Source organism: Agelaius tricolor, unplaced genomic scaffold (assembly GCF_023055355.1).
Source record: "Agelaius tricolor isolate 1412-34295 unplaced genomic scaffold, bAgeTri1.0.p SCAF_75, whole genome shotgun sequence".
Lineage (NCBI taxonomy): Eukaryota > Metazoa > Chordata > Aves > Passeriformes > Icteridae > Agelaius > Agelaius tricolor.
Window position 1 is genome coordinate 292,653 of NW_027269335.1, and position 19,013 is coordinate 311,665.

At 49.6% G+C, this 19,013-nt stretch overlaps 1 protein-coding gene across 2 annotated transcripts in view; it reads left to right on the forward strand.

The window, feature by feature from the left end:
- The first annotated feature begins 2,028 nt into the window (after nucleotides 1-2,028).
- HDAC4 (histone deacetylase 4) overlaps nucleotides 2,029-19,013 on the forward strand; it is a 182,519-nt gene continuing 165,534 nt past the window's right edge. The window contains exon 1 of one of the 2 annotated variants that reach the window (XM_071418104.1): nucleotides 2,029-2,183. The gene's annotated coding sequence lies outside the window, so the exon portion shown is untranslated. Of the gene's footprint in view, nucleotides 2,184-2,620; nucleotides 2,759-19,013 lie in introns of those variants that run through there. The other variant, XM_071418105.1, reaches the window with a different exon arrangement.

Genomic DNA, 19,013 nt, shown 5'->3' on the forward strand with positions numbered 1-19,013 from the left:
TGCTCCAACAGGCTTCTGAGTAAGTTTTTCAGCCGCAAATACAGTAAAAACAATCTATATACAGCTATAGCCAAGATGTTGGATTTAACATATAGCAAGAAGCCTTTCCCTTGTGAATCTCTGAGGTCTAATTTCCATGAGCAACGACAAAGGTTTAATTTTCTGCCATTATGCACAGGTTAGCCTAGACTGGGTATTAATAGAGACACGTACTCACACCCACAGCCACAGGTACAGCATCAATCAAAACCTGAAGGTAGAACTTCCACTCCATGGCAACTTCCAGGGCACAGTTCTCTCCTCTTGTTTCCTGTTTCCAAACTGCTCCAGCAGTGCAACGATGGAAGGCAGCTGGGTTGGTTGTAAGCCATGTTTAAAGGGTTTGGGACAAAATCCCCCCACGGCTGGAGCAGAAATGGGGACCACAGGGGAGGGCAGACGCTCACCTGGCTGCCACAGCCACTAGCAGCAGAGTTGTTGCCTTGGCAAATATTGCCCTGCCCTGGTAATCCTCTGGTCCTGAAGGTCTTCCACCCACAGGCACTCAAAAATAATTTGGGAGGTTATTGATGCACATGTTCCTCCACCCATCTGAGCTGGCCCCAGTAAAGAGGGCAGAACAACTCTGGGAAACCTCAGCAGCCAAGGAACAACAGACAAGCCCAGGAGCCCCAAGAAGCTGCAAATGAAACAAAAAGGGCTTTGGCTTCAGGCAGAAGCACTGCTCTTAATGCCAGTGGTGCTCTCAGGTGTGCATTCCAGGGAAATGTCACCATTTCCTGGGAGCCTGTCAACAGCCTGGAAAAAAAACCCCAAAACTTTAAGGATCTGATCAATGTGCCAAGGATTTTTGTAAGGGTGGCCCTTCCAAAGGAAAACACAGGTGGTAAATATGTCCAAAAAAGTAAAAGGGAAAAGGAGTAGTGTTTATATACGACCACATATATGCAGAATTTGAGAGAGGGACAAAGTTGTTAGCAATTCCCATCAGGTCCCAGAATTTATGTAAATCCAGATGGCTGAATGACAGGAGTTCATTTATTTTTTTTTTAATTTTGTTTTTTTTTTCTATAAGGGAAATCTGGAAGTTTTAAAAACAATTCAGCAAGAGCCAATTAATCAAACCCACCAGAAGCGTGCTGGGATGGCTGCCTGAGAATAAGGAATGTCATGTTTCAACTTGCCTTAGGCAAGGATGGGAAGAAACTCCTTGGAAGCTTAGCAGGAAATCTCCTTTCCACTATCCCAGGCTGCTCCAAGCCCTGTCCAGCCTGGTCTTGGACATTTGCAGGGATCCAAGGGCAGCCACAGCTGCTCTGGGAAACAGAAATAATAGGATAACACATCGCCGATGGGATATTCCCACGGGATTGTGTCCCACAGGATGAACTTCTTGCACCCAACACTGCAAGATATTCCTTCCCATCATCGGGAATGTTTGGGAGCAGGACTCGGGGAGTTTCGGGCACTGCGTGAATCAACAAAATACGAGTGAAGCGAGATGTGTCAGTTGAACGGGGTAATTCCAGGTACAACTCAAGAATCAATCAATCGCTGCGAAAGCAGGGATAGAGGGAAGCATTGCCGGAAAACTCCTTTTTATTTCTTTATTTCCTCTCGGTAATTCAGGCAAATATGCCCTGCCCTTTCTGTCGTTCACCCCTCGCCTCAGATGTTCAGTGTTACACGCGATACCTGGCGGAAAACACAGACCGGCCCGTGAGGGAGCGGGACCGCGGCTGCGGAAACCTGGGGCGTAAAAACACCCCAAAGTTCCACGTTTTACCGCAATACCGTCTACACGGCACGGATCGCAGTTGCTGTGGGCTCTGGGGCTGGGGGGGGGTCAGGACAACGATCCCGATTCCCGATGGGGCCGCGGGCTGAGGGCCAACATGGCGGCCCCTGTCCCGCCCCCCGGTCACCATGGCGACGGGCCGCGCGCCACGGGGCGTGGCCGGGGGTGCGCGGGGCGGGGCCCGATTGGTCCCCTTCCCCCGCGCGGCTATAAATAACCCGCGCCCGCTGATTGGCCGCGAGGAAAAAATGGTCGCACCACGTGACTCCCCATCTAAAAAAATTTCCAAGATGGCGGAACCCGTCACGGGCTGAGTCCGTCGGTGGCGCGCTCCGCGCCTAGGGGGCCATCGCCGCGCAGCGTCCCCGCCTCGCCCGCCGCCCAGGTCAGTACGCGGCGCTCCGTCGCCGCCGAGCCGCGCCGCCCCCGCCGCCGCGCTTGAGCTGCCCTCGGCGCGGGCCCTTTAAGGCCGCTCGCCTCCCCGCCCGGCGGGCTGGCGGCGCGGCGGGGCCGCTCCCGGGGGCCGCTGGTCGCCGCTGCGCCCCGGCCGTAGGAGGGGGAGGTGACGGGCAGCTGGCGCGGCCAATGGCAGGCGCCCGCGCGGTGGTGGCGGGCGGATTTGAGCCGCGCGGCGCCCCAGGCCGCGCGCTGATTGGGCGGTGCGCCGGGCGGGGCGGGGCCGCCGCGCGCCATCGGCCCGGCCCGGCCCGAGCGCGGCGGGCGGGGTGGGCGGGGCGCGGGGGGCGTGACGGGCAGCGCCGCCGCCCACTCAGCGCGCGGGACCCGGTTTTTTGTGAATGGGGCGGGCGGGGCCGCCGCCGCCTGCAGCCCCGCCCCCCCGCCCGCTCGCCCCGCCCCTCCCGGGCGGCCGCGGCTCCGCCTCGTCCCCCCGGCGGCGGCGGCGGCGGCGCTCGGTCCGTGCGGGGCGAGGCGAAGCGAGGCGAGGCGATGCGGGCAGCGGTGAGTGACCGCCGGGGCGAGCGAGCGAGCGGCGGGCCGCGGGCAGCGCCGCACGGGGGCCCGGCCCCGCGGCTCGGCGGGGCGGGCGCGGCCCTGCGGCGGGGGCGACGCCCGCGGCGGGGCCCTGCGGCGCCCGGGCGGGCCGCGGCCCGGGGTCGGTCCTTGCATCCTCTCCCCCCGCGCCTCCTTCCCTCGTCCTCATCCTGGGAATAACGCGGGACTTGCGGAAAGTTTGCGTCCGGGGCTGCCGGGCTCGGGCCCCGCGGCACTCAGCTCCTCCTGCAAGAAAAGCCCCAAAATGGCTTTTTCTGTGCCCGGGAGGAGCAAACCGGGGGTGCTGCTCTCGGGGAGCCCGGCCGTGGCAATGACGGCTCCCAGGCCCAGGGCTGCAGCCTCGGGGGCAGAACTCCGTTTTTGGGGGTTCCAGGGGGGACACACCACGTGTGCCTCGGTGAAACCTGGAGCCTCGGCTTGCTCGGGGCGAAATGAAGCAGAAACAGGCGAGCTCCGGGGCTGGCGGAGCAGCGCGGCGAGAGGGAGGTGTTGCCCGGCAGCCGCGTGTGGGTTTTGCTGCAGGGATTTATCAGGGGAAGATGCTGCGCGCTCCCCCCAAAAATGCTGCCCGCCGGGGTGTCGGTGACAGCTCGGCGGAGCTGATGGATTTACATAACAATAATTGGACGCTGTCAGTGCTGGGCAGCGGCTGGAGGGGAAGGGAACCTGCCCTTGGCTCAAAGCACTTGCGTAATTGTGTTGTGCGCCCACTCCGCGGCAGGGGAAGGCGCTGGTTTTTGGGGGTTTTGCCTGTCGATAAATTGTTTTGGCATAAATCGGGCTCGTCGCTAACGCCCCGTACGGGAGGATTTCGTGTTCCAGCCTTGCCTCATATTCCGGGCTGGATTACAGCTCCGCAAACGCTCCCAAGGAGTGGGGATGTGTGTCGGGAAGGTGTGGGTGGATTGAGGGTGTGAAAATGCCTTGTAAAAGCCTGGGATGGATGGGGCGTGCGGCGAGGCTTTGGCTCCCTCCCGTCCTGCCGCTTCTCTCCCACCAGGCCCTGCTCCTTTCCCACAGCCGCATCCCCTTGTCCTCGCAGCGCTGCTCGGAGGCCGGGGAGATGGAGCAAGCGCTGTTCTGGACCACAGCGAGCGAATAATCCCCTGGCCAAGGCGTTTGGATTTGCTGGTATTGTGCCCTGTCAATAAATGGGACTCGTGCTGCATTTATTCCCTGCCCTCAAAGTGCTCCGCTCGCTGCCAAATCTACCTGGAGTTAATTATCCGAATCGTGCTTTTTTTTTTTTCTTGGTTGTTGTTGTTGTTGTCGTTGCAACGGCAACATTTTTAAAAGCTAAAGAGCTCTGAAGTTTATATAATAATCTGGTTCTTGGCCGGGTTTCCTGGTGGGGTTTTTTTTTTCTCTGTGTGTGTGTGTGTGTGTGTAATGCGGTCGGTCGCGGCGCTGAGTTTTAATCGTTTCTGATGTTTCCAGCACCACTGTTGAGAGTTCTCAGCCTAAAAAGCTGCCGCCGTCGCTCCGCAGCCTCGCTGGAAAGAGTTGAGGGCATTGAATTAAAGAAAGCTCAGCTGCTTGTATACAAATATACAGCAATTACAAGGCAACAAAGTTATTGCAGAACCCTGCTGTCGCCATGGCAACACGCTCACTCAATTACATTTGGAAATGTAAAATGCCACCCAGTTAGAGTAAGTTTTAGTGACTGCAGATTTTCTGGGTAAAGTGAAATGTGGAAGATGCAGCTTTCCAGGATTCTCTGCTTTTTCCCCCCTCTGTCCTTGGATGGCGTGTTTTAGCATGTGCATCTGACAGATTCCCGGCGTTGATATTAAGCTGTGCCCTTGGTGGTCTAAACTTAGGGGGAAAAAATATCTTTAAATCTTCACCATTTTAACTTTGCCACCCTGTTTTTTTGTTTGTTTGTTTTGCTTCAGGACTTAGCTTTAGCAAGGAGACAGATTAGAGAAAGCATTTTGAAAATCAGCTCAGAACACCAGAAGAATTTGTCATTTGCTCAGCGGGATGGAGGCGTGGAAGGAAGGCATGAAAAGCTTGTGTTCCCTTGGGAGGAGATGTCTGGTGGGCAGCCTGTGTCTGTTTGCTGCCACCTCCTAAAATCTGCTAAATGGACTATCCTAAAGTAGAGGAGAGCTGCCAGGTGTGAGTTACCAAGTTCTTGGGAAGCCCAGGGAGTTTCCAGGGTGGGACATAACAGGTGGAGGAGACACAGGTCCTGATGTGGGCCTCCGTAGTGGAAATTAGTTTCACTTTCTTCCTTGCCTTTTGATGATGAATCACCAGGAAAATAAAGAAAGGCCAGGTTGGAGAGGGCTTGGAGCAACCTGGGATGGGGGAAGGTGTCCCTGCCCATAGCAGGGGGGTGGAACTGGATCACCTTTAAGGTCCCTTTTCACCCAAACCATTCCAAGAGTAGATGAAAACACTAAGGATAGTTTCTTGCATAATCTTTATGCTGGTGAAGATGCAAGGCTCTGCTGTGCTTATGTTTCACAGGCAATGTCCCAGTAATGCAGAAAAGATAAAAAACAGCAGTGCAGTAACAACAGGAAAAGGTAAATATGAGAATGAGGGGTTTTTCTTAAACTAGTAGTGATGTGTTTAGAGACACCTGGGGACTGATGAACTCCTGAGGAAGTTACCTGGTAGCAGGACCTGATAGGAGATATTTAGGTAGGTGCAGATGGCAGTGGCTTGTCTTGCAGAAACCTGTTTTGCCCAAATCTTTAAGGCCTTGAACTCCAGACTGTCTCCTGAGCCCTTGGAGCATCTGGACTGGGAAGGTTTGCACGTCCCATGGACCTGTGTTAGCTGAGGGATGATTTTTGGTGGGGGCTTTGCCCAGCTTGTCAGGTTGTTGTGCTTTCAGCACCAGCCCGTGCCGTGCCAGCCTTGTGGTTTGCCCACTGCTGGAGAGCAGCAGCTTGAGCAGAGTGACTGCAGCCCCATGGGCAGTGCCTGTTCTTCTCCTGGCCGTACAATCATGGAATGGTTGGGCTTGGGAGGGACCTTGAAGCCCATCCCATCCCACCCCTGCCATGGCAGGGACATGTCCCTAGTGCTGTCCCAGTGCTCCAAGCCCTGTCCAGCCTGGCCTTGGGCACTGCCAGGGATCCAGGGGCAGCCACAGCTGCTCTGGGCACCCTGTGCCAGAGCCTGCCCACCCTCCTAGGGGAGAATTCCTTCCTGCCATGGGCAGAGGTGGAAGCACAGGAGCTGCCTGTTTATAGCCTGCTGAAAATCTGCAGTTGAGTCTTCAACCTTAAACCCGTGGGGCTGCAGGGGTGAGGAGCAGGACTTGTTCAAAACAAAGGTTAAAGTTGCCTGTGGGTTTAGCTCAGTTTGCTCTCTTTATCTCTCAAATGCTTTGTGCTTTCTGGGGAATAGACTTTTTAAAGCCAGCTTAAGGTGAATCTGTGATCCAGAAACTTGCTGCAGCGCCTGGAACTTGTCCTCAAGGTTCATTTGCAGGTTTCAAATCAGGGGAAGCTGCAGACAGTCTATACCTGGAGTGCCCAAACACCTTGCAAACCAAGTGTTGAGGCTAACTTGCCCATAAATACGTAAGATGGGATAAATCAAATATTTCAGGAGTTTTCCTTTATCTTCCAGGGTTCCCCTTGTGCTGGTGTGCCTCTGTAAGGTCCCTGTAACCAGCTGTCACCCTGGGTCACTGTGGGCTAAGTGATGCTCCCTCCAGGGTTTGAGAACCTGAGTGCTCCTTGCCCAGCTGTGCCAGCTTAATCTTGGGGTTAAAACACTTCTTTGGTGTCCTCCTCCAGCCAAAGAAGTGTTTGTGCACTCCTTGGCATTGTGTATTTATATTTATATACAAAAAAAAAAAATGAACCCCTGCTCTGGGGACTGTATTTCACTTGTCTTGTCCCCGTGGTTGAGTATACACAAAGGAGTTTATTTGCTCAGTGGGATCTGTTGCTGGCCTGTTTCAAATGGCAGAGCTTGTCCCAAACCACAAGGAAATATTAATTGAACATTTTATTGGGCCACTGGTAATGACATCTGTTAAATATTTGCCAAGTATTCTTCTTGCTGGCTTCTTCAGTGGTGTCACATTCTACTTCATTGCTCTGCCAGTTCACCTTTAGCTTGTTTCCAGTTTTCCCATCACTTTCCCATCCTCTTTGTCAATCCTGCTAACAAGTCTTTGTGGGCTTAGATTTTATCAGAATCCTGCTGGAACCCTGTGAGTTTGTGCTTTTGTAAGGATGTGTTTCAGTGGGCAGAGAAGCCAGTGGGATTTGTCTTGTCACTGAATTCACCATTGCATTTCAGTTTTGAGCCCCCTTCCCTGATGGCCAGCTTCTCCCTTCCATTTGCCTTTGCTTCCAGCTTCCCTAGTCCAAGCATGCCATGAAAGGAAACAGAGCAGTGCAAGGTTCCCCTCACTTGCTGAGCTTGGGGGAAAAAAGCCCCATAAAAATATGTGTGTTTGCCTCAAATAGCTGAAGCTGACAAACAGCAGAAACACTAATGCTGTCTGCTTTAATGATTAGAAATATGGCAATATTGGTGACCAGTAAAAGGGGTAAACAGTCTTTTAATCTTTTAAAATACTAAAGTAAAAGCTGTGTGTGGTGGGGGAGGAAATGGCTGTTAGCATTTTGGGTCGATTTAGGTTGTCTCAAATATATATGTGTATATATATATATATGTTATTTTTTTTTTATATGTATTTGAGGCGACCTAAATCACCCCAAAATGCCTATATATATGAATATATAAATATATATAAATAAACAAATAAATAATTTTAAATATGTATTTGAGGCAACCTAAATCACCCAAAATGCCTATATATATGAATATATAAATATATATAAATAAAAAAAAAAAAAATTTTAAATATGTATTTGATGCAACCTAAATCACCCCAAAATGCATATATCTATGAATATATAAATATAAATATATATAAATAAACAAATAAATAAAATTTTTAATACATACTTGAGGCAACCTAAATCACCCCAAAATGCCTATATATATATATGAATATAGAAATATATATAAATAAACAAATAAATAATTTTTAATATGTATTTGAGGCAACATAAATTGCCCCAAAATGCCTATATATATATATGAATATATAAAAAATCTATAAATAAACAAATAAATAATTTTTATTTAAATATATATATATGAATATATATAAATATATAAATAAGCAAATATATATATGTGTGTGTGTGCGTGTATATATATATATACACACACACACATATATATATATATACACACACATATATAGATATATATATATATAGCCTATATTGGATCCTTGGATGAGGGAACTCCTCAGAGCCCTCCTGTAATTATTGGCACTTGCATTTTGATTGTGTTATGCACAAGGCCCAAGTGGGCCAGGTTTACTTTCTCCTGCAGTGGACCGTGTTGATAAGGCAATATATAACAGATGATTCATGAAGTGCTGCTTGTCATTGCCAGGGCTGCTTGAATAGCGAGCAGATTTTGGGCAATGCTTCTTCACCGGAAAGATTTGGGCAGTTTAAACTGAGAGGAGGAGGAGGAGGAGAGAAAAATCTGCACTGTATTTCTGGCTGTCTTAAAGGAGCTGCCTCAGAGCATTTAGAAGAAGTTGCTGGGGGGAGAATGGGTGAAATAAAGGGGGGTAGAGAAGCAGGAAAGCACACGGAGGTTGCATAATGATGTTGAAAAAGGGAACAATTAGAAAAGGACTGTAAAATCTCTTGGAAAGCTTCTGTGGTTTTCCCTTTGCAAGGAATTACAGCTTGGCCTTCCCCTCTGAAAATTCAGCCATTCATTACTGGGCACATCTTGATCAGCTCCATGTTTTTTAGCTCATTTTGTGTTGGATATTACCTCAGAGAAGTTTGATTAAAATGTGCCTCCAAGAGCCATCTCCCAGTGCAGAGGAATGTGTGTTGGCTTGTGGGCCTGGGCACACTCAGCCCTCTGCCCCCCTCATCAGTGGCTGAACCTTTGTTCATCACATAAGAAGCATTTAAACCCCAAAAAGTTGCAATTTGAAAACTGGATCTTTGGCTCATGAGAATCTTTTTTTTTTTTTTTTTTTTTTTTTTTTTTTTTTTTTTTTTTTTTTTTTTAGTTTGGCCAAAATTTGGTTATCTTCATTTAGTTTGGTTTTCTAATAACAAGCCAGTTATTTCATCTATCTGTGTATCTATCTGCTGGAAGAAGAATTGTGTTTCAGGGGGTTTATTTTCTGCCATTACAGGATAAAATAACATTCAAGGGCTGAGCATCCCAGCCTGGGTTTTGGCAGCCCAGCAATGTGTTGTTTTAAATGTCTTTTTAAGCGTGTCACTCCTTCATTCTGGGGAGCAGTGACATCCAGCTGAACTGAACTCCATGTATCTTTCATGAGCAGTGAAAAACCCTGATATTTCACACGTAGGAAATAATTCACTTTATTAATTTTTCTGGAGAAGTGGTGCTTTAATGAGGTGTCTGTCAGCGAGACTTAATTACAGTTAAATTCTGGGAGCATTAGTACACTGTGTCTTGTTCCCTGTGAAATGAACTTCCATTTGTCACGTGAACATTGGTTTGCTGATAGAATTTGTGTTAACTCCACTTGGAGGAATAGCAGTTACTCATAACTGGGCTGTCACATCCTTCTCCTGCCTGGATTTTCCTGATGTGCTCCAACAGCTTATGATGCATTTGCTCAGGGAAAATCATGCTCAAGTTGGTTTTTGGGGTTGTGTTGACAAAATTTCATCTCCAAGAAAAGGGTCCTCAGTGTGAGCCTGAAATAAGGAATTAATCCTGGTGTGTGCTGTTCCCAAGAAATTCTCAGGAGTGTTTTTCAAGGCATTTGGAAGGTTACATTTCCCTCATGGGAGCTACAGTTACCTAGTCCTTGTTACTGTTTGTGGTGGATTCTGGTAAAATCCTCAATACAGGTGGTTCTCCTGGAGAGCCAAAAACATGGGCTGCCTTTTACTGCAGGTCCATGTGCATGTGGAATGGTGAGGTTTGCTTCTCTGCTCAAATGATGTGCACAAGAGTGAGGAAAAATTGCATTTTCACACTTTTATAACAACGAGGCTCGTGCAGACTGGAAGAGTCTGTGAGCTTTGGCCTTGGGAGCTCCGGGCAGGGAGAGGTGGGCAGGTAATGGTGAGTACTGGTTTGGAGGGAGGTGGGCTGGGATGGCAGATGGGCTGTTGGCCTTGACTTTGGATGCAGTGGGTCCAACTGCAGACAGACAGGGATGCAAAGATCATGGAATTCCCAGGGAGCCCCGGAAAGGGAAGAGCTGTGTGCAGCCTGTCTGTCAGGATGGGTCCTGAAGGAAGAATTCATAGGTGAGCCTGAGCTTTCCTGCAGGTTGGGTTGTGTTTTACAGCACTACATATGTGGCACTCATCTCTTCCAGTGAAGGCAGTTGTTCCTCCAGCCAGCAGAGATTTGCAATGAAAGGAATTGCTGTCCCCAGTGCTGTGGGTGAGCCAGGAGAGGGGACCTGTGCAGGAGCAGCAGGAGCGAGGTCACCAGGGCAGGGACACCGAGCTGGCCTTGTGTGTCCTCCTGGGAAACCTGCCTTATTTCTCCAGCCTGCTTGGGGAAAAAGGGAGCACAGAATAATGCTTCAGAATAACTCAGAGGATACTGGAGCATGTTTCTTGTGGAGGTCTTGCTGGAGGGGATGAAGGCTGGCACGTTTTTAAAGCTGGAGAGGGCAAGAGCACAGTGAGGTGCAGCTTCCTGCTGCCATCCCAGGGAGATGGTGCAGTTTGAGTGTGGTTTGTGCTGCTGGAGCATCTTCAGGGGCAAGGAAAGAAACAGACCTAGCTGAGTTAATGGCTGGACTCGATGGTCCTAGAGGTTTTTTCCTACCTTATTCATTCCATGAATGTGGGCAGGGTCTCTGTTGGGTTGTCTTTGCTCCCTGTGCAAAGCAGTTCTTCCTCACTACTTGATGCATGGAAAAAAAATAAATAAAATAAATTACTCTCCATGTGGATTCTGTTGTGCATTTCTCCTACCCAAGACAGATTTTCTGTTTGAGTCAAATAGCAGGGCTTTGGTTGGGAGGAAATGTTCTTTACTTATTTATTTCCACAAGTGATACCTGCTGTCAGATCCTGGTGGAGGCTGAAGGATACATTTGAGTCAGGACTGCCTCTCACAAGATAATGACCTGGATGCATGATCAAAGGAGAAGGGAGAGGACAGGAAAGGAGTATTTATTCTGATTGTACATGGTAGGTACCTACTGCTTCCTTGGGAGCTGTGTTTGCCTCTCCTTGTCAGGCTTTTCTTCATCCCCTTGTTCATCCCTCTTCAGCCTCAGATGAAAGCTTTGAGGATGGGCTTAATCATAACAGTGAATGAAATATTTACCATTAGGAAAAACACTTCCTGCTTGAAGCTTTGCAAAAACCACCAGCTTGTGACAGGGAAAAGCAATCTGAGGTTTTGTGTTATAAATTATCAAACCTGCAGAAAAGCTGGGGACTTCTGGGTCAGTGGGCAAAAAGGCTTGATGTGATTTCAGGGCAAAGTGTGGCTCTGTCACTGGCTGCTTTATGCCTTGGAGAAGATGGCCTTGTCATTGCAGCCTTGTTCAGGGGGACATTCTGTGAGCTGTTGAGAGTAGAAAAGACTTTTACTGTGCAATTTTCTGAAGCACCCCTGCAGATTTTGGGTGGATTACACAGATAACCTGGTTTTGTTCATCTCAGTTGCTGTGTCTGGGTGTCTCTTACTGCTGTTGCCTCTACTAGGTTGTGTTCTGTCAACAGAAAAAGGTGATGGTGATACCTGCTGGATCTGATTCTATTATTTTATAATTGCACTGGAATAACAAGCCATAGTCAAAAGAAGGCAAGTGTTAGTATTTAGAATGTGAAAACCACCTCTGACCCCAGAAAGCTGATGATAAAACTGGGCAGGAGCCTAACTTTGTACATGGGGCACTTCTCCTTGTCTGTATTGGTGGTTAAAGGCTCGATCCAGCACCTGCTGAAGCCAGCAGGGCTCTCCCCTTTGCCTTGAGCTGGCTGTGAGCAGTGACCCCAAACTGCAAACACCCATGGGGACCTGCAAGGGGCAAGCTCTGGGCTCTCCCGGGCCAGCACAGCTCTCTGTCTGGACACTTAGGGTAAACATCAGGGGGAATTTCTTCCCTGAAAGAGCTGTCAGGCTGTGGAAGGAGCTGCCCAGGGAGTGGCAGAGTCACCATCCCTTGTGCCACTGGTGTGTGCAGCTGGGAGAGCCCCCAGGGGCCAGCAGTGGCCTGGGTGGCAGCCACAGGGTGACAGCAGCCTTGAGTGGCCACCAAAGCCAAGTGTCCTCCTGTCAGCTGACAGCATCAGAGTCACAGCTGAATTCTGTTTGGCACTGAAAGTGTGCTGCTTCTGGGCTTTGCTCTAAAAATGCTGGGCTAAAAATAAACTGCTGTGCAGGGATGCTGGAAGCAGGGGAGCAAATGGAGAACTTGAGCACAGAACAACATAAGGCTTGGCTGGCTGCAGGGATGGGGTCCTGGGGCAGCAGCCAGGCCAAGGCAGGACAGTTCTGCCCTGGGGAATGAATGGTTCCCTGGGAAGGGGAGGAGGAAGTGAGGGAGCTGAGAGTGGCAGGTAGACATTGAACTCTTGTGGCTGCCCCACTTCAAAGGGAGCGGGCCATAAAAGCCCCAACAGCGGTTGGGTGAGGAAAATTGCACCTCAGATATGAAATCCTGCCCTGCAACAGCCCAGCCAGGCTGGCCTCGTGCAGGTCTTCTCAGAAACAGCAGTTTGGGCTGCTCAGACAGTGCAGCAAAACAAAAAAACCAAACCCACTCGTGTTTAATGGGGTGTTCAGCTCATTTAAAATGGCAGCAAACCCCAGCAATCTGAGCTGGGCAGGAATGAGAGCATCTCCTTGCAGCAGGCTTGTCACCCTCCTGGAATGGGGATACCCAGCCATTGTGCACTTCCCATGCCTGGATCTTCCCAAGTGCCACTATGAATGACATTCCCCACATTCTTTCCTTAGCTGGAAGGAGCTGATCAGGCCCCGAGGTTGGGAGTCATGCTGAAAGCTCAGAGATAGTTCAGGCTGTAGCTCTTGGTCTCTCTCTTCCCTCTTCCTGAGGGTATTCCTGGAGTGGGATGCCCCAGTCCAAGGAGCTGGATATGGACATCTGATCCTCCTTGCTGCCTTTTTGCTCCAGTAGGAAAAATGTTCAGTGCCTGCATTCGCTGGTGGAATGTCTAAGAGGAGCAACTTAGACTGTATTTAAATAAATAAATAAAAAAAAAGCAGCATATTTTTGGCAATAATTTAGACTTTTGCTGTAAACTGTCTACATTCCCTGGGGGATGAGGTCTCCTTTTGAGAAAATCTGTTCTGGATTCAGCATGTTTGACAATTTCTTTGTGTGACTACCTTCAGGTTTTTGTTTTGGTGGGGTAAATGAGCACAATAATGTGTGTGTGCTTCTAAGTGCTCAGCTTGGGGGTTTATTTCTAATTTTTGTTTCTTTAAAATATCAAAACCCTCTCTTCAGGATACCAGGACTGACAAGGTTTGCGTTCCAGTATTGCAACACAAGGTGTTCTCTGTTTCAGACTGTAAATATTTATCTCTTGTCAAAGCAGAGCAGTTACTATTGGGAACTGATCTGGCATGTGAAAAGGTTTTCCTTAAGGAATTTGTTTCCTTTTATTTACAGTGTTATCGTATATTTAAATTCCAGGGCCTCAGCATATAGCTCTGAGGCTCCTTCCCAGCACTGGCAGCTAAAATGGGAATGATGGCAGCCTGGGGATAGGGATAAGGGAGTTCTGAGCACAGGCTGGAGCCAGAATGTGGCTGTGAAACCCAGGCAAAACCAGGCCAGCTCCTGGTGCTCTCCTGCAGGGCACTGCTGGGGCTGGCTGTGATGGATGGAAGGGGCACAGCCTGAGCTCAGGTGTTCCCTGGGCTCTTCCCTTCTCAGCCCTGCCCATGCCTCTGCTTCTCCTCCTGCCAGCAATCCTGCTTTGTCATAACCTTCCTGCTGCACTGGGAGCCCTCTCCAGCCACCTCCTGTTGGATTGCTCTCTGCTGTGCTTGCCACAGGTTTGGGGATGGGTTCCTGCTCCTGGGAATTCCTGACTGCCTGCAGGTCCTGCTCCTGGAGAGCTGGAGCCTGCTTTCATCTCCCTGCAGCGCCTGGCATGGCTGGGGAAATTGTTCCTGTTGTGTTGTGCCACACGTGGGAGGCTTATTCAGCCTGCAGAGGTCTGGGGTTTATTTTTTACATCTCCCTGGCTTCTGTACATGCTTATTTTTTGATGCTGGTGGTTGCTTGACGTTCTGGATACTCTTGCCTGTGTGCTGGAATCTCGGAAGAGCAGCCAAGGGCTGTTGAGGAGGGCTGCAGGCTGTGCTGTTTTCCCTCTCTCAGGGAACAGCCTCATGCAATGGAATTGGTTATTGAGGCTGAGCTCAGCCCCTGCCGTGGCAGGGCAGAGCTGCTTTTGCTTTTGTTTAGCAATGTGCAAAATGCATACCTCAGACTAGAGCCAGCACTAGCCTTTGAGCTCATCTCACTGATTCAGAGCTGGTAGGCAGATAAAATGGAGTGAAAATAAGAAATGCTTTCTTTGCCTCTGGTGTTTGAATATACAGCTATTTATTTCACATGTATATACTTGATATCCATGAGAACAAATCATGTCTGTATTTAATATTTTCATACATCTGTATTTCTGCCTGGCGTGTCTGTCCAAGCCCAAGGACAACAGATGGATGTCCAGGGAATGCCTTTATCATCTCCTGAGTTTATCATCGCTATCAGGTCACATCAGCTTCAGTCCTTGCTCTGTAATCTGTCTCCAGGGATGCACACTCAATACACCCTTTCTTTTTCTCCTCTCTGACATCTCGTGTGAAATTTGCAGTTTGTGGCTTTGGGGCAGCAAGCCCTGTCCTGGTTTGGGGAAGGGTTTGTGACTGGGACTGGATGGATGCAGCTTTTCCAGGCTGGTTTATGGCTTTATGTGGAGTTTTTAATAGCACTTCCAAATCAGACTACTAAAAGGTAAATGGCCAAAGTTATTCATAAACACTGTGATAGTCAGAGTGGAGACTGAATAGAAAGCTTTGTTCAGGATTTCCTGGAGTGAGAAGTGAAGCTGTCTTGGTCAAAGGGAGCTGCTCTGTGTGGATTCAGTGCCAGGCTTATCTCTCTTGTTTAATGCGATATATTTGAGCAGAATCAAAGTTGGTTCTGAGTGTTACTGGCAGAAATGGCAGCCTATTTGCATATTTACTGGCTTCTGGGAGTCTAGATATGTCAGCAGCCTCTGCTCCTTTTCACTCGATCTTATCTCCCCATTCCATTTCAGGAAAGAATTCCTGCAATCTCCTTCCCCCCCCCGCCCCAGCCCTGAAGTGTGCTTTGCATGCCGAGTGCTCTGAGCTAATGGGACTCTGTTTGCTCTGCAGTGGCCCTGCCGTTTGCTTCAATGGAAAGCTGGTGCTGAAATGGAAATGTTCAGCTGCCTGACATCCCGAGGAGGTGTTTGTCTGTCGGAGTGTGCCGAGGCTGTGCATGGTTTCCCTCGGGAAGGGGCTGGAGGTGGCTGCAGGCATCGGCTGTCAGGCCATTTTTCCCCCTCTGCTGTAATGTAGCTTATTAATCATTATGCTCATAGAAACACAGAATCATTTAGATGGAGAAGTTCTGTAAGATCATCAAATCCAACAGTTCCCCCAGCACTGCCATTAACCCATGTCCCGGGTGCCACATCCACATGGCTTTTAAACCCCAGGGATGGGGACTCCACCACTGCTCAAGGACTGACAGCTCTCTCCACGCAGAAATTTTTCTAAATATCCAACATTAACCTCCCCCATTAACAACCTGAGGCTGTTTCCTCCTGTCCTGTCACTTGTTACCAGGGGAAAAGACCAACTCCAGCTCAGTAGAACCTCCTGTCAGGTACAAGATGGATCCAGATTAAGGCTTACACACAGAGTCTTTGGATTTGTGTTGTTTTCACCTTGTATTCTTTCTCGTTCATTTATTTCAGAGTATCCCGAGCAGCAGGTGATAAGGTGGATGAGGTGAGAGGAGATCCTGCAGAGCTTTGGTGACTAATGGCAGCTTATCTTGAAAGCCCAGCAATTCCTCCTGCTGCAGAAGCTGGAGCTGTTAGCCAGAAGTTACAGGAGGAGGTTTAGAAACATGCAAAGGTGCAAAATCCCAAGCTCCAGAAAAGACCCCGAAAGTTGGGCTTTGATGTTTTTAAAGGCTGAAGAGAGACAAAAGCAGGTGTAAATTACTTTGCTTCATTCCCACCCCGAAAGAGGAGGCAGTTGCAGGGAGGAGTGTTCTGTCTGTGCTGTTTGGTGTGAAAAGCCATAAAGGGCTTGGAGGTGTTGGTGGATGAGAAGCTCAGCAGGACCCAGCAGAGTGCTCTACAGCCCTGAAATCCCAAACCCCCAAACCCTGGGCTGCATCCAAAGAACTGTGACCAGCAGGGAAGGGGAGATTCTGCCCCTCTCAGGTGAGACCCCGCCTGCAGAGCTGCCCCAGCCCTCGGGCCCTCCCAGGGAGGAGCTGGAGAGAGCCCAGAGGAGGCTCCAGAGATGCTCTGAGGGCTGGAGCCAGGCTGGGAGAGCTGGGGGTGCTCACCTGGAGAGGAGAAGGCTCCAGGGAGAGCTCAGAGCTCTTCCAGGGCCTAAAGGGGCTCCAGGAGAGCTGGAGAGGGACTGGGGACAAGGCATGGAGGGACAGGACACAGGGAATGGCTCCCACTGCCAGAGGGCAGGGATAGATGGGATATTGGGAATTAGGAATTGTTCCCTGGGAGGGTGGGCAGGCCCTGGCACAGGGTGCCCAGAGCAGCTGGGGCTGCCCCTGGATCCCTGGCAGTGCCCAAGGCTGGGTTGGACAGGGCTTGGAGCCACCTGGGACAGTGGGAGGTGTCCCTGCCATGGCAGGGGTGGAATGGGATGGAATTTAAGGTCCCTTGAAACCCAAACCCTAAGTTAGGGCTCTAAGGCTTCCTTGAGGACCCAGAGTTGAAATCCCTTTCTGACTGGTGACTGACAGTGTTGTAAAACCCACCCTAAAAAGTCCCCATGGCAGGTACTGTGTCAATCCTTGTCAGTAATATGTCCAACCTTTTTATGGCTTTACAGTCCAGTTTTCTTATTGCCAAGAGCAATTCCAGTTTGCCTTGCTGTGTTCACATCAAACAGGCAAAATGGGCCATATAAAATGTAAATCCTAAAGTAAATGGAGCTCTTCCTTCACACTGAGTTTAAGAACCACTGTGATGTTGGGAGCAGCACCTGGAAAGTCATTTCCCAAAAGTTTGCTGGCCTTTGTCAAGGTAACCTGCAGGTTACCTTCTTTAAAGGTCTTTTCCTCCTCTTTGGTTTTGATGGTGTTATAAAAGAGATAAATAGATAATAAACAACCTGAAACCTCCTGGAGCCTGAGAGGTGCCAGTTGCTCCTTCCTTGCCTTTCTTGCTTGTCAGCTTTTAAGACTGCAGTATTTGCCTGATGATTCTAGTTTTCATTAAAGGTTGATGCTGGTCATGAGAAATGTAACCCTGTTCAGAGGGGTAGAGCAGAGGAACTCACAGGTTTGTGGTGACTGACTTGGTTTCCTATCCTGGCTGTGGATGTGGCTGGAAAATGTTAATTGTGCTTTTAAACTGGAAATGGTGGAACTCCCGTGAATATAAAACTAAATATTTATTTCAGCTTCCTGTGGGGATTCCTGCCCCTTCAGATATCAGCAGTCTGGGGCTTGGGAGTCTCAGCAGCTTTGGCAGAGGAGCCAGGACTGACTGAGCAGATTTCCCAGGACTGCTCTGTGAGCATCCCTGAGGGATGATCCCAGCAGCAGAGGAATGCTGTCAGTGGTTACAGGTTTTCCCAACAAATAAAAGTAAATTATATTGCACTTTAAAGGCAAAGTTGTGAGTTCTTCCTTTGTTTGGTGCATTATCCTTCATGCTTGTATGTAAAATTTAGATTTAGGTAAAGATCCTTTGAGTAAGATACACAAGGCATGTTTATTGGCTGTAGGAAAACAGGCCTTTTAAAAGGAGAAGTGGCAGAGTGGCATCACACATTGGGGTTTGGATGAGATGCCCTTTCCAACCCAAACCATTCTGGGATTCCATGATCCCCTGCAGTTCATTGGGACTGGGGTCTGGCTGCTTGGGTGGCTGTGGGAAGGGGCAGTGTTTTGGTATCATTATTGACATTCAGTGCTAGACAGGAAGGATAAAACATGCAGAGATGTAAACTTGGGAGCTTGTGATGAGGTCCCAGAGCTTTTGTGGGTGAGGCTGTGCTGTGCCCCATGAGCTGGGCACCAGGCAGGGTGGAGGGTGCCCACCTGAGCTCGGCACACATTCCTGCACTGTGGGCTGGGAAGCACAGCCTGGGAATGGGGGGCAGAGTTATGGGATACAGGGGGACAGCAGGGACACTGCTGGGGGGATGTCCTCAAACAAAACTGTTTCTGGAGGTGGGCAGTGTTGGAGCCAGTGACTGTAATAAACACTGAGCTGGAGTGGCTCCTCCAGAGAGAGTGCCTGGACATGAGACTCTGTGAGCAGGGACTTCTGTGCTTGGCAGGAAGGTGAGCTCAGGCTGGGGCCACCAGGTGATGGCAGGCAGCCTCTGGAGCAGGGGGACAGTGCAGGGGAGCTGTGCATGGCACCGTGTGGCTCCTGGCTGCTTCGATGTGCTGGCAGAGGCTGCGCTGCAGAGGAGAGCGCGCGGGCTGCTGCGGTCTGTGCCTGTGTCACTGGTTTACAGCAGAGGGCTGAATGTCCACTCCACGGTGATGCAACGTGTTTGTGGAGACCTTGGGGCCATGTTTCTTTCCCAGAGCATGCCAAAGGTCAGCACTGCCAAAGCCATGGGGGCAGTAGGTGGGAATGGCAGCAAGGTTAATACGAGGCACTGGAGAGCAGCACGAAGCTTCTGGATCAAAGTGGCCCTTCCAGAAAAGGACTTGAGGAGATGGAAATGTCTCACCAGACAAAAGAACTGCACGAGCTGGGTGGCAGGCTTGCTTGAGTGTTCAGACCAAATTATTTTCTCTTGGTAATCAGATAGCATTCAATTAAAAAAAAAAAAAAGAGAGAGAGAGAGAACTAGGCTGACCTTAAACAATGTTTGTTCTTTAAAAAAAGTCAATATTCTTTTTGCAAGTTAATGAAAGTAATTAACAGTG